Source organism: Pelecanus crispus, chromosome 3 (assembly GCF_030463565.1).
Source record: "Pelecanus crispus isolate bPelCri1 chromosome 3, bPelCri1.pri, whole genome shotgun sequence".
NCBI lineage: Eukaryota > Metazoa > Chordata > Aves > Pelecaniformes > Pelecanidae > Pelecanus > Pelecanus crispus.
Window position 1 is genome coordinate 12,914,724 of NC_134645.1, and position 12,781 is coordinate 12,927,504.

Sequence of the window (12,781 nt, forward strand, 5' to 3'; positions counted from 1 at the left end):
AAGAGCCACCCCCCAGGACACATCCCAGGCCTGCACCACCCTCCTGGGGAACAAGTTCTCCCCAGTGCCCAACCAGAGCCCACCCAAGCTGCAAGTTCTGGCTTTTGCCCCTTCTTCTACGCTGTCTGCCGCAACTGAGAGGAGGCTGGCTCCACTGTCCTTGCAATGGCCCTTTAAGTAGCTGTAAACTACTGTCAGATCACTCCTCTGACTCCACGTGCCCAGCTACCTCAACCTCTTACCTTTGCCTATCCTCAGTGAAGGGCACTGATTTGAAAACTATTCAGGGTAACAGCGCCCAGAAATTAACAGCAGCCCTTCAAACTTGTTTGAGGGGAATGCAGCTTCAGGCCTTTTTTTTGAGAAAAGACACAAAAAGCTTACATCGGTTTGTTATTCTAAAACATGCAACACACAACTGAAGCGACAAATAAACTACCCATCGCCCTTCACCTTTGCTAAATTCTTTTCAAACAGACATACTTTAGCATACCTGTGAAGGAAGTAGTTTGGCAATCGCTCCACCACAACGACAACAAACTCTCAAACTCAAGCTAAGCTGCTCATTCGCAACAGGCTTCTCTCCACTGCTTTTGGAAGGCTCTCCCAAGGAAGTCTTGCTTTCAGTCCGGCAGTCCGGATCACTCTTTCCCTCTGGTACCGCACACCTCTCTCCAGCTGCCGCTTGGCATTCCTCAGGCGCAGTCTCTCGCACTTGTTCTGTTTTCCGCCTTTTAGTTGCAATATTTGTCTCTCCTTCTCATCTTCTCTTGAGAGGCAATGGGTTTTCTTGAGAGACATCGGCTTTTTTCTTCCCCTCACACCCAAGAAGGTTTCTCCAAATAGAGGTAACATCCAGCCAGTACTTTGGCTCCTCAGTGACAAAGGCTTTTAATCTCATGCAGCATTCTCCCTGGAAGAAAAAGCAGTTTCAGGCCAAGTAGTTCGGTCTCAGCACTCTGTTCTCCTACGTACGGACTGAGAACAGCTGTTAACAGAGACTGTGCTCAGATTGCATCAATGCGCAAATCCAGGAACCACAGCGCCAGCAGACACCACAGGCACAGCTGAGCTCTCAACACCCACACGCCCCACCAGCAAAGACCCAGGCAGCCCTCTGATTACAAGCTCTGCAGAACCAAGATTAAATCCTGCGAGGGCTGAATTCTGCAGAACAATTCAGCAGCTCTAGACAACCAGACCACCTCCGAGAGCCATTCCCAGGGACGGAGGACCCGCCTACCATGCCATCCTCCCCAGAAAGCAGGACTAAGAGATGTGGGACGCTTTCCAGGATTGAAAGACAGACGCAAACATTAATTCAGCTCACAATAAAAGCCACGAGTTTATTCTTTTAGAAGGGAAATCTCTCCTTGCTAGTCATCAACCTGCCTTCAATCCTGCAAAGTTTCCAACGCACGCCCAAACTTACGCCCATGGGTAGTCCACTTGACTTGGCTACGACAAGAGAGGCACGAGGAATAGACACGCCAGTTCCCTTAAAAACCTTGAAGCTGGTCAAGGTGGGGGGCGGAAGGGGGAAGGTATTTCTAGTTCTCATTTAGAATCATGGTGAAATTTGAGCCTCAAAGCCTGAAGGCTATTTGTGGTCTCCCAAATAAAATCCCACCGGCACACAGATATCAACCCATCTGACTTGAAATTCTTACTCCAGCACTGACAGAGAACGGGACCTCAGTAGCTGAGATTTACAAGAAATCTGTGCACTGAACGTGTGAAGTGACGCAAGATGGACGTCTGGATCCACTTTGCCTAGAAGAAAATGACTCATCGTTAAAATGCACACAACGGATCCAGAACTGGACTGCGGTTCCAGGATGGGGTGGGGCTTGGGTTTGGGTTTTTTTTTTTGGGGGGGGGGGGGGTGGGTGGGGGGAGGGGGGTCGTGGGGCTGGCGTTACACATACACATCTATGTACAGTGCCAGCAGAACACAAGCGGGTAAGCTACCTTCAGCACAACAGAAAGAACTGAAAACATATCTGGGTGAAGGCTACTTCAGAACCGATTGCTGTCAATTACAACTATGGCTGACAGTAACTAAATAAATCAAACATTACCTTTATAAAGAGGACTTGAACTGGGGCTTCACGTTTCTGAGCACCCACCCTGTGAGCAAAGCGGAGGGGACGACCCGAGGGAAGGAGTCAGCGCCGTACCTTTCTCTCTAGAAACTGCAAGCGGGGGGTGTTTCTTAAGCAGCACAAACAGTTGCTCTCCAGACTGCACTTTCCTCAGCTCGCCCGGCTCCGCCTCCGTGCTGAAGAGGACCTCTCCCGAGGCGCAGCCCACCTCCGGGGAAAACCAGAAACCAAGCCAAACCGGGAAGGTGTTTTGCCTGACCACTGGCAGCAGCCCCTCGCACCCGCTCGCCCCTTCGCAGGGAGGAGGGCGGCGCAGACCTCCGCTCAGCCCGGGTGGCGAGGGGACACAGCCTGACCCAGCGGCAGGTGTCCCTGCCCACGGCAGGGGCGGCACCAGACGCTCCTTAGAGGTCCCTTCCGACCAAGACTAAGACCAAGACCAGACCCCGGGGGCCCCACGCAGCTGGCGGCACGGCCCACGCCGCGGCCGCCCGGCTCTGGGGCGCGAAGCGAACGAGCCCGCGTCCCCCGCCGATCCGATCCGATCCGATCCGATCCGGACCGGACCGGACCGCCCCGACTGGGCACCGGCGCCGGTTCCCCCCTCACCTCCGTAGGTCCGAGCTGCGCCCGCACCCCCCGCACGAGGAAGGGATCCAGCCCGCCGTGCACAAGTACCGCCCGCCCCCCGCCGCCATCTTGGCCCGCCCCGCCGCCATCTTGGCCCGCCCCGCCGCCCTCAGGTGCTGCCGGCGTCGGGACCGGGGAATTTGTTAAAAGCGCCCACTCTGTGGCGCCGAAGCGGTGTCTGCATCCACACGGGTTGCGAGGAAAGACTGTACCCACCCACACCCCCCCCCCCCCACGCCCCGTGAGTGATTCAGCACCCACGGCCCAGGGGGAAGCGCCAGGAGGGCAGCTGGGAGCCAGCACCTTCCCGCCCGCCCCACACACACAGAGGTGACCTTCTCTGCTGCAGGGCCGGTGGCCCCGCAGCCACCCCCGGCTCTGCAGCGCTGGGGCTGCTTAGTCTGAGGAAGGTGAAGGGCAAGGATGGTGACAGTCTGCAGGCAAGGAAGAGGCTGGCAGGAACGTGCTCTCCACCTCCCGTGGGGAAGGTGGAAGTCACGGCCGTGGAGCGCAGCCGTGGAGGTTCAGGTGGAAAAGCCTTCCAGAAAGCCCAAACCCCTCCTCCAGCATGAGCACAAGGAGCATCCTGGTGTGGGGCTGCCCAGAGCCCAGGCTTGCCGCTTGAGAAACAAAGACCGGGACCGGAAGCTGCGCCCGGGATCATAGCTACTCCTTTATCATGCCGATACGTTGTTCCTCCTCAGAGTTAGTATGTTAAACACTTTCCATTTTATATCTATGTAAATAAGAAGGTGGAAACACCTCCTCCCCTCACCCAAATGTCAGAACAGAGCATGGCACCAGGAAGCAAGACAAATGAGGGCCAGCTCGACCCCTAAACGGGATTTGCTGAGCACCAGAGAAGCTGTGATCGGCCGATGAGCGGCTGAAAATACAGCTGGTAGAGTAACACAGGAGGGCTGGCAGGGCAGAGAGGTTTGCTCTGGGGAGAGAGGGCTGTCCGCCTCCCTGCACCGTAACGGCTGACCCCCACGGGGAACAGAACATGGCGTTGGACAAGATTTCCCATCTTCGTGATGCAGAAAGACCTGAAAATAACATTAGTAACAATAATGGTAACAAAAAGCACATGCTTTGTAGCTTTGAAATTCAGGTCTCCTCTGCAGGCTGTGGTGGACCATGGAGAAGACTTGCGTCGGCCCAGATTTGGCCAGGAGGTGGCCTGGAGGAATGTCAAGCCTGCTCCTTTCCCATCACTGGAGGTCTCCTGGGTGCAGAGGAGCAGGTGGCACTGGGACCGGCACCCCGAGGCCACAGCGGCCTGCGGCAAGGGCAAGGCTGCCTTTGGAGGCAAAGCACCTTTCAGAGGCTAAGCACCTCTGGAAGTAAAGCACATTTGGAGGCAAAGCAGCCGCAGAGGCCGTGGCATTTGCTGGGGGGGGGGGGGCCCTGCCGGGATCAGGCAGACTGGTCCTGAGTCCTGGCTCGGCAGTGGAGACACTGTGACCAAGACAGTTCTTGTCCTGCATCCTCCCTTGCTTTGCTTCCTGCAGCCTGGCACATCCTTGACGCCCGTTAAGCGACTGCGGGCCCGAGCACACCTCGGCCCTCAGCTCAGCTCGTGCTTTGAGGTGTTTCTGGAATAAGAAATGATCATAATAGTTGCAAGGGCTTTAAGGAGAAACAGGGGGGCACCCAAGTCAAATTAGGTTGTTAAGAGACTTTGAATAACCCCTTCTGCCAGTTAAACTGGTGTCACTGTTAAGCTCTGCTCACTGAGTGACCGGCTCTCTGTCCCCTGCTGCATGTCCCAAGGTGACAGGATGCAAACCAAGAGAGCAAAATTGCTACACCAACCCCAGTCCCCACAGTAGCCCATCTTCATCCATCGCCCAGCAGGCAGCTCAAAGAAGGGAGCCCGTTGTGCTGAGAGGGTCTCACCCCACCCAAGACTCTATTGACATGGGCCCAGCTCCTCGGCCCATACGTGGTCAAGTATGCTGCGGGCGGGAAGCCAACGCCTTAGCGCAGCCGGCCTGCGCGTGCCTCCCAGCCAGCAATCAATCAATCAATCGCCATCCATCTGTCCTCCCTTGAAACATGGTGGAGCTTCACCTGCTGCTTGGGCTCTTCCTCCCCATCCTGCACTGCCCTGCTGCCCCCAGATATTCATAGGGTATCTCCCCTGCCCTTTCCAGAGTGCAGGTAGCATGGCAGCGCTGGGAGGAGGTCAGTTCCATATTTGTATAAAACCCAGGGGAGCAGCTGAGCCCCTCGACCACCACACCAAGGGGTGCTGCCCAACGAGGTACAACTTTGTGCCAAACTTTGAATCTAAAGCCCCTACCGATGTTTCCTCCTCTCTACAGTCAATTGTCTATGCTCTTCCTTTGAACTATTCCTTAAAAAAAAAAAAATTCCACATATCCCCAAGATTTCTTCTGTGCTAGGTAGCGTACGATGATGATGGCAGGGAGGGGGCTGCTTTTTTTTTCCCCTCTCCATGCCGTTTTTTATTGTCCCTTCATTCCAATGGGGGACTTGTGGATGTGGGGGATGGCACCTCCACCGGCGATGGTGGCTTTGATCAGGGAATCCAACTCTTCATTGCTGCGGATTGCCAGCTGCAAGTGACGAGGAGCGATCCGCTTGACTTTGAGATCCTCTGACGTGTTGCCTGCCAGCTCCAGCACTTGGGCGGTGAGGTCCTCAAGGATGGCAGCGCTGTAGACGGCAGCGGTGGCACCCACTTGCCCGTAGGCTGGCGGTGCGAGTGTTCAAGTGTCTGTGGATCCTGCCCACAGGGAAGTGCAGCCCAGCTCTCTGTGAGCGCGACACTGCCTTTGCCTTGGCCTTCCCACTGTGCTTTCCTGCTTTGCCACCAGCCATGGTGCCACCGCCACGTCCCGAGCTCCGGTCCCGAGTCCACGCGGGAGCCGCCACAGGAGCCGCCAGGCAATAAGCGTCTGGAGCGAGCACGAGGCTGCTGGCTGTGTGGCGAGGTCGGTGACTCCAGTTAGCAAGCAGCTAAACTGGTGTTTTTTGCAGTACTGCTGCCTACAGAAATTGTCCTCCTGCTCCCAGGCAGCGCGTCCCTCCCCTGTGCTGGTGTCTTTCTGGTGCCAGCACAGCTGCCCAGCGAACGTGACCAGGGAAATCAAGGAGAATCAGAGCTAGCGCTCTTTTGTGTGTGCTGGCTGAATTGGCGTGAAGCTCAATCAGTTTCCCTGGCTGGTCCACTGCGCAAATGTACAAGTGCTTTGCACTGGCTCAAGGGTAGCCGGAGATGTGCATGGGAACAAACGGCCAGAGAAAGGTGGGGTACTTCTTTAGGCAGCACTAACCTTCAGCATCTGTGAAACTACAGTGTTAATTGAGTGACACGGAGACTCGTTCCCCCCTCGGGTATGACACGTGTGCTCCAGAAGGCGTGCTAGCGCTTTCCATTTGTTGTCCAGAGAGTCAGTTTGATTTAGAGGTAAACCCCATATTCCGCAGGCAGCTTCCAGCACATGGTTCGTGCCTGTCTCATGCAGTGCTCTTCTCAACCGTACAAGTGCGCTGCAGCATTTCATGGGTCTTGAGCGTATGCGGGGACCGTAAGCACAAATGTACATTGTTGGGAGTGTTGAAACGTGTTACGATGATAAGTATAGGCGTGGGTACACTTTGAATATTAATGTTGTTTTAAAGTCTTAATGTGTCGGAACCTGATAGTGACTCAAGCCCTTTGGAACATTACGTACAATAGTACTGTGCTTTAACTTAGTGTTTATTTAATTGCTTTGTTGTAAATTCCCTTTCCAGTCACAAGTTCAGTAAAGCCTGTTAGGAGCGTTAAATGCGTGTGAGAGTTTTATTGTGGCAAAGCTGTAAAAAATACCCCATCTCAGCTGAGCCACCCGCTCTGCTGCACCCACGCTGCATTTGCAGGTGCAAGTGACCTAATCTTCAACCCGATGCAATCTTCCAGAAGCTTGTAACGTCTCGTTTCTGCACTGCCGGGGGAGCGTCCGTCTTCCTGGCATGTAAGAGAAGTCTGGAAGGGCTTGCTTAACCCGGCCGAGAGTCGTGCAGTCTCGGTGTGCCCACGGAGATGCCACTGTGCCCACCAAACCACGCTTTCCCCGTGTCCAAACCTTGAGATCTGTGCATAGATCAGAGGAGGGCAACACCAGCCAACAGATGAAAGAGTGGGGTTTGTCTGGCTCCACCCGACCTTTCAACACCACCTCTGGCCATTTAAACCTCACTGGCCTCCTCTTTTCCCCTCCAGCAAAGCAAGTGTACTGTTTCCGTGTGCAACCTAGAGCAGAAGAGGTCTAGTGAAGCCAGACGATGCCCTGCACTGCTCTGCAGCTTCTGGGAAGAAGGGAGTTCTTAGCAAGCCACAAGGGAGGAGGATTAATTGGCCAGCGTGCGGGGAGCATTGGCAACGCTCAAGAGGGTGATAGGCACCGATGCTTACAGGGGCGACTCAGAGACCTTTGGCATCCCTGTGATGCCCGGGTTCTGAATTGCTTGTGTTTGCAACAGAGATTCAGGAGGGTTCGTTAAGCGTTACAATTAAGGAAGAGAACTGACAAGCTGACGTAACAGAGTCCCCAGGAGTCCACAAAGACGGCCGTGACAGCATCTTGCTCCTTGGAACACCTTACAGAAAATGCCTTATTCCTACTTGGGAGTCTGTCTGTTCAAGGCCAAGAGAGCAATATTTTATACGCAGTGTTACCAACTGTAATACAGTTTTGGATTTCTCTTGAAATACTTGGACACAGACACATCCCTTCTGAAACAAGTCCAATCGGACACTTTTTAGTGGGGCCAGGGAGGAATTTGATGAAAATTAAGCACTTAGAATCATAGAATCGTTTAGGTTGGGAAAGACCTTTAAGATCATCCAGTCCAACCATTAACTTACACTACCAAGTCCACACTAAACCAATCAAGGGTAGACTAGACTAAACCATGTCCCAAAGTGCCACATCTACCCGTTTTTTGAATGCTTCCAGTGATGGTGACTCCACCACCTCTCTGGGCAGCCTGTTCCAATGCTTGACTACCCTCTCCGTGAATAAATTTCTCCTAATATCCAACCTAAACCTCCCCTGGCGCAGCTTGAGCCCATTTCCTCTCGTCCTATCGCTAACTACGTGGGAGAAGAGACCAACACCCACCTCACTACAACCTCCTTTCAGGTAGCTGTAGAGAGCGATAAGGTCTCCCCTCAGCCTCCTCTTCTCTAGGCTAAACAATCCCAGTTCCCTCAGCCGCTCCTCATAAGGCCTGTGCTCCAGACCCTTCACCAGCTTTGTTGCCCTTCTCTGAATGCGCTCCAGCACCTCAGTGTCTTTCCTGTATTGAGGGGCCCAAAACTGGACACAGTGTTCCAGGCGCGGCCTCACCAGCGCCGAGTACAGGGGGACAATCACCTCCCTGCTCCTGCTGGCCACACTATTCCTGATACAAGCCAGGATGCTCTTGGCCTTCTTGGGCACCTGGGCACACTGCTGGCTCATGTTCAGCCGGCTGTCGACCAACACCCCCAGGTCCTTTTCAGCCAGGCAGCTTTCCAGCCACTCTTCCCCGAGCCTGTAGCGTTGCATGGGGTTGTTGTGACCCAAGTGCAGGACCCGGCACTTGGCCTTGTTAAACCTCATACAGCTGGCCTCGGCCCATCGGTCCAGCCTGTCCAGGTCCCTCTGCAGGGCCATCCTACCCTCCAGCAGATCGACACTCCCACCCAACTTGGTGCCACCTGCAAACTTACTGAGGCTGCACTCAATCCCCTCATCCAGATCATCGATAAAGATATTAAACAAGGCTGGCCCCAAAACAGAGCCCTGGGGAACACCGCTCGTGACCGGCCGCCAACTGGACTTAACTCCATTCACCACTACTCTCTGGGCTCGGCCGCCCAGCCAGTTTTTTTACCCAGCCAAGACTACACCCGTCCAAGCCATGAGCTGCCAGCTTCCCAAGGAGAATATTATGGGAGACTGTGTCAAAGGCTTTGCTAAAGTCCAGGTAAATGACATCCACAGCCTTTCCATCATCTACCAGGCGGCTCACCAGATCATAAAAGGAGATCAGCTTGGTCAAGCAGGACCTGCCTTTCATGAACCCATGCTGACTGGGCCTGATCCCCTGGTTGACCGGCACTTGCCTGTTGAGTTCACTCAAGATGAACCTCTCCATAATCTTTCCCGGCACCGAGGTCAGGCGGACAGGCCTGTAGTTCTCCAGGTCCTCCTTCCGGCCCTTCTTGTAGGTGGGTGTCACGTTGGCAAGCCTCCAGTCCTCAGGGACCTCCCCTGTTAACCAGGACTGCTGACAGATGATGGAAAGTGGCTTGGTGAGCTCCTCTGCCAGCTCCCTCAGTACTCTTGGGTGGATCCCACCTGGCCCCATAGACTTGTGAGCGTCCAGGTGGCATAGCAGGTCGTTAACTGCTTCCTCCTGGACTATGAGGGCTCCATTCTGGTCCCCGTCCCTATCTTCTAGCTCAGGGGCCTGAGTACCCTGGGGATGACTGGTCTGGCTGTTAAACACAGAGGCAAAGGCGGCGTTAAGTACCTCAGCCCTTTCCTTGTCCTCGGTGACAATGTTCCCCCCCACATCCAGCAAAGGCTGGAGATCCTCCTTGGCTCTCCTTTTATTGCTGATGTACTTATAAAAGCATTTCTTATGATCTTTTACAACACTGGCCAGATTAACTTCTTGCTGGGCTTTTGCTTTTCTAACTTGAGCTGAAGCCTTTCACTAGTAAAGATGCTAGGCTGCAATCCTCAGAACAGCGTCAACCAAGTAAGGTGACACTTGGAACAACGGAGATTCCGGGAAAACCTCACTGCTATCCCCACGTCACAGGTCTCTCTCTTACTAAGTATGGTGGAGCATGAACCTGACGACTGGCAGACAAAATACCTTTGACCATCCTGGGAATGTCCACTACACAAATTTTGCGCTCCAGAAATAGGGTGCCATATGCACACACCAGATTATTGTTAGTAGCTAATTTGGACGAGACAAGCCCCTGCTTCAGAAAGCATACGTCAAGAAAGACATGTAGACTTTAGGCGGGCAGAGGGCCATTCAGTGTTGTGATGAGGTAGGAGCCTAAGTGCTACCTATTGAGAGCCTGATGGTGTGCATGTGAATACGCTCCACCTCTGTCTTTCCATGTGTACTGCTCATTTTAGACTTTTATATTTCATCCTGCTGCTTTGCCTCCGGTCCCTTGCGTTGCCCGGTTGTTCCAGAATGATGTTGTGACTCTCCCGTTAGCAACGATTTCTGACTGGGCAGTGAGCCCTTACACCTCACTGGTTCAGCTGCCCAAGTCAGAACGGTGCTTGTGCTTGTGCTAGTCAAGGGAGAGAGAGGCGAGATCCTCCAGACAGCGACTGAGAGTAGCGGGGTAACGAGGAAGCCGAAATTGGGTTGTCGTTCTGACTCATCCTCCAGAGGAGCCTCTTGCTCTCCGTTTAAGACAGGAAGAGCCTTAGCAAGTGGAAGCTAGGCGACGTATTCCCTTTGGTGTCTGTCAACAACTTTCAGTAATGCATAAAACACCCCTCCATTACAAAACCAGTCCCACACAGAAGACCAAAGCAACACTTAGGGGGTCAAAAAATGTGGGGGAGACAAGCGGAACAGGACCTGTGTTAGTTCACGCTCTGGCTCTGTCCCCCGTAAAGAAGTGGGAAGGGAGGATGAGAACCTTGCCCCATACAACAGAGTAGTCTGGAGAATAAAACTTCCTGCACACAAGCGCTTGGGTAACAAGGTATTGAATTGCTGTGATAAACCTCTGGTAAAGTTCAGGTGGAGCCGGGGCATGGGGACGGGAGCTAAATTTGTGTATTAAAGACATGGGAGGAGGAGTGAAGCAGCATACACCTTCACACCCAACTTTCCTATTGGCCGAGGGGACCGAACTTGTCCCTTGTGAAGCTCTGACGCAGTAGCGTTGTCTCACAAAGGGAGTTTGTTACCCGGTGTGCGATAAACCAATTGAGTCGAGCAGTCGAGAATCCAATCCACCGAGTCGAGATATCCAGTTTATTTCATTTCTGTGCAGAGATGGGTGCTAGGTGGCAATTCCACAAAGCTAGCACACCCTTACAGTAATAGTTTAACATATGTATACTTATGTTGCTACATATCACTCCTTTCTATTTGCTTATCGTACCATCGTGGGTTCTTAGTCTCTTCTCCTTGACTGAAAGACACAATGTTGCATAAGGGTCTTCACGTGGAGGCAAGAATATTTTGGCACAGAGGTGTGTTTTTTTCCATGCAAATGAGCGTAGTTCATTTAAAGTTCATATACTCTTTCAGTTTGCGTCCAATTCCATGCTCTGCTGCCCAGGTATTTCTTTGTGAGTGATAACTTTCTGCTTTATCTAACATTTTGTCCTTGGGTAAATATCATTCGCTACTAGCTGACCGCGACATTATGTTGCTTGAGACATCAGTTCCCCACTTTGAGACTACGAGGCTTTCTAAGAGCTTCCTAAGTCTCCCTATGTACCCGTGCTAACATAATGGACTGTCCTCTAGTTAATTGTAACAGCATTCTCTTTAAACAATTCACAGCAATACAAATAATGAGCAGTGTTCTTATTACAACAGTTAAGAGTGTGAAATGAGCTCTCTAACCATCCGGTTAATGAGTATCCCAGTCCGTTCAGGATTTTGTTTAACCAGCCTCCTTCTAACCCTGCTCTTAGTTCCCTGCTTGCTTTGGCTACTCCTTTGATATCATCTAGTTGATGGTCCAAATCTTTAGTTACATTTGGAATGTGGACACCACACCTACCGTTTAAAAGATTCAGGTATCCACCACACTCCATGTTCGTGCAATAATAATAAATCCAGAGGCAAACGGTTCTGCAGTGTCATTTTAGAGGTGGCTTGTAACTGGAGGTTTAAATCTGACAGACCAGTCCGAGTTGCATTCGCTAATGCTTCCATCTGCAAGGTTAAATTCTGAATGGCTAATCTATTCTGAAACCTGAGGAGTCAATACAGGTCCAAATATCCACGCTACCTTGGTTCCAGTACTTGGGTGTTGCCAATTGTCCTCGACTGATCTTTTGATTCTCCCCCAAATTCCTCAGCTTAATGGAGATTTTCTCCATAAGGGACAAAGTTAGCAGTCCTACGGTCCAGTATTTATTCTCATCTGAAAGGGGGAGATGAGTTACCCACTCCCCATCACTGCTTATCCATACCGTATATCCTAAGGCCGGGACTGTCATCTGGGTACGATCTAGGCCGCTCCAAGGGTCATTATTAGTCAGATGCGACCAGGTATCATTTAATGGAGTTACATAATTCCTGCATATGCATCCTAACCTTAGGGCCATAGCAACCGGATACACTCGCTGCACTTGTGGTTCTGAGCTATTACAGTTAAAGATTCTAGTACAATTCCAGTTTGACTTTGTTTTTCCAGAGGCAGTTCTTGACCTATCGAGATTGGGATAAGTTAACTGCACTTGCAAGGGTTCATCAGGAATACCTTCATTTCCTTCCCAAACAAAACACCAATCTGTCGGTTGGTTATATTCCCGGCACTTCCCAAAGCTGGGGTATCTGACAGCCCCACGGCCTATTACTACACTGATCTCCTGACGGTCTATATATTACTTCTTTAGCCCACGGAGTTTCAGCTTTGCTGATATTACAGTTTTCCACCGTACCACCTTTCGGAGTCCATTTGAGGGCATTATTTTCCTTCCTTATTGTACCATGTGGTGGACCCATTAAGTTCCCTTCTCCACATGTCTTCCCCTGTTTTAGTTAGGTTTGTCGTTAGTACCCCCCCCATGAAATGGGATTCTCTGCGGACTTAGGAGTAGGTAAACACGCAGTCACTGAAGTCCAGTTTTGAAGTTTACCAAAGTCTCGGACCAACTTCAGAATAAGATTTGTGTTACTGCAATTAATGTAGGAGTACATGATGAAAACTTTCACCACACACATTCTGCTTTCCACTTGGCAAAGGATCGAAGGCTCTACGTGAATATATATATATATTTTTTTTTTTTTTTACAATCAAGTTCAAAATCCCTTTG

At 51.9% G+C, this 12,781-nt stretch overlaps 1 pseudogene; it reads right to left on the reverse strand.

Moving 5' to 3' along the window:
• Positions 1 to 5,209: 5,209 nt before the first annotated feature.
• LOC142593310 (histone H2A.V pseudogene) lies at positions 5,210 to 5,585 on the reverse strand (annotated as a pseudogene).
• Between the last annotated feature and the right edge of the window lie 7,196 nt (positions 5,586 to 12,781).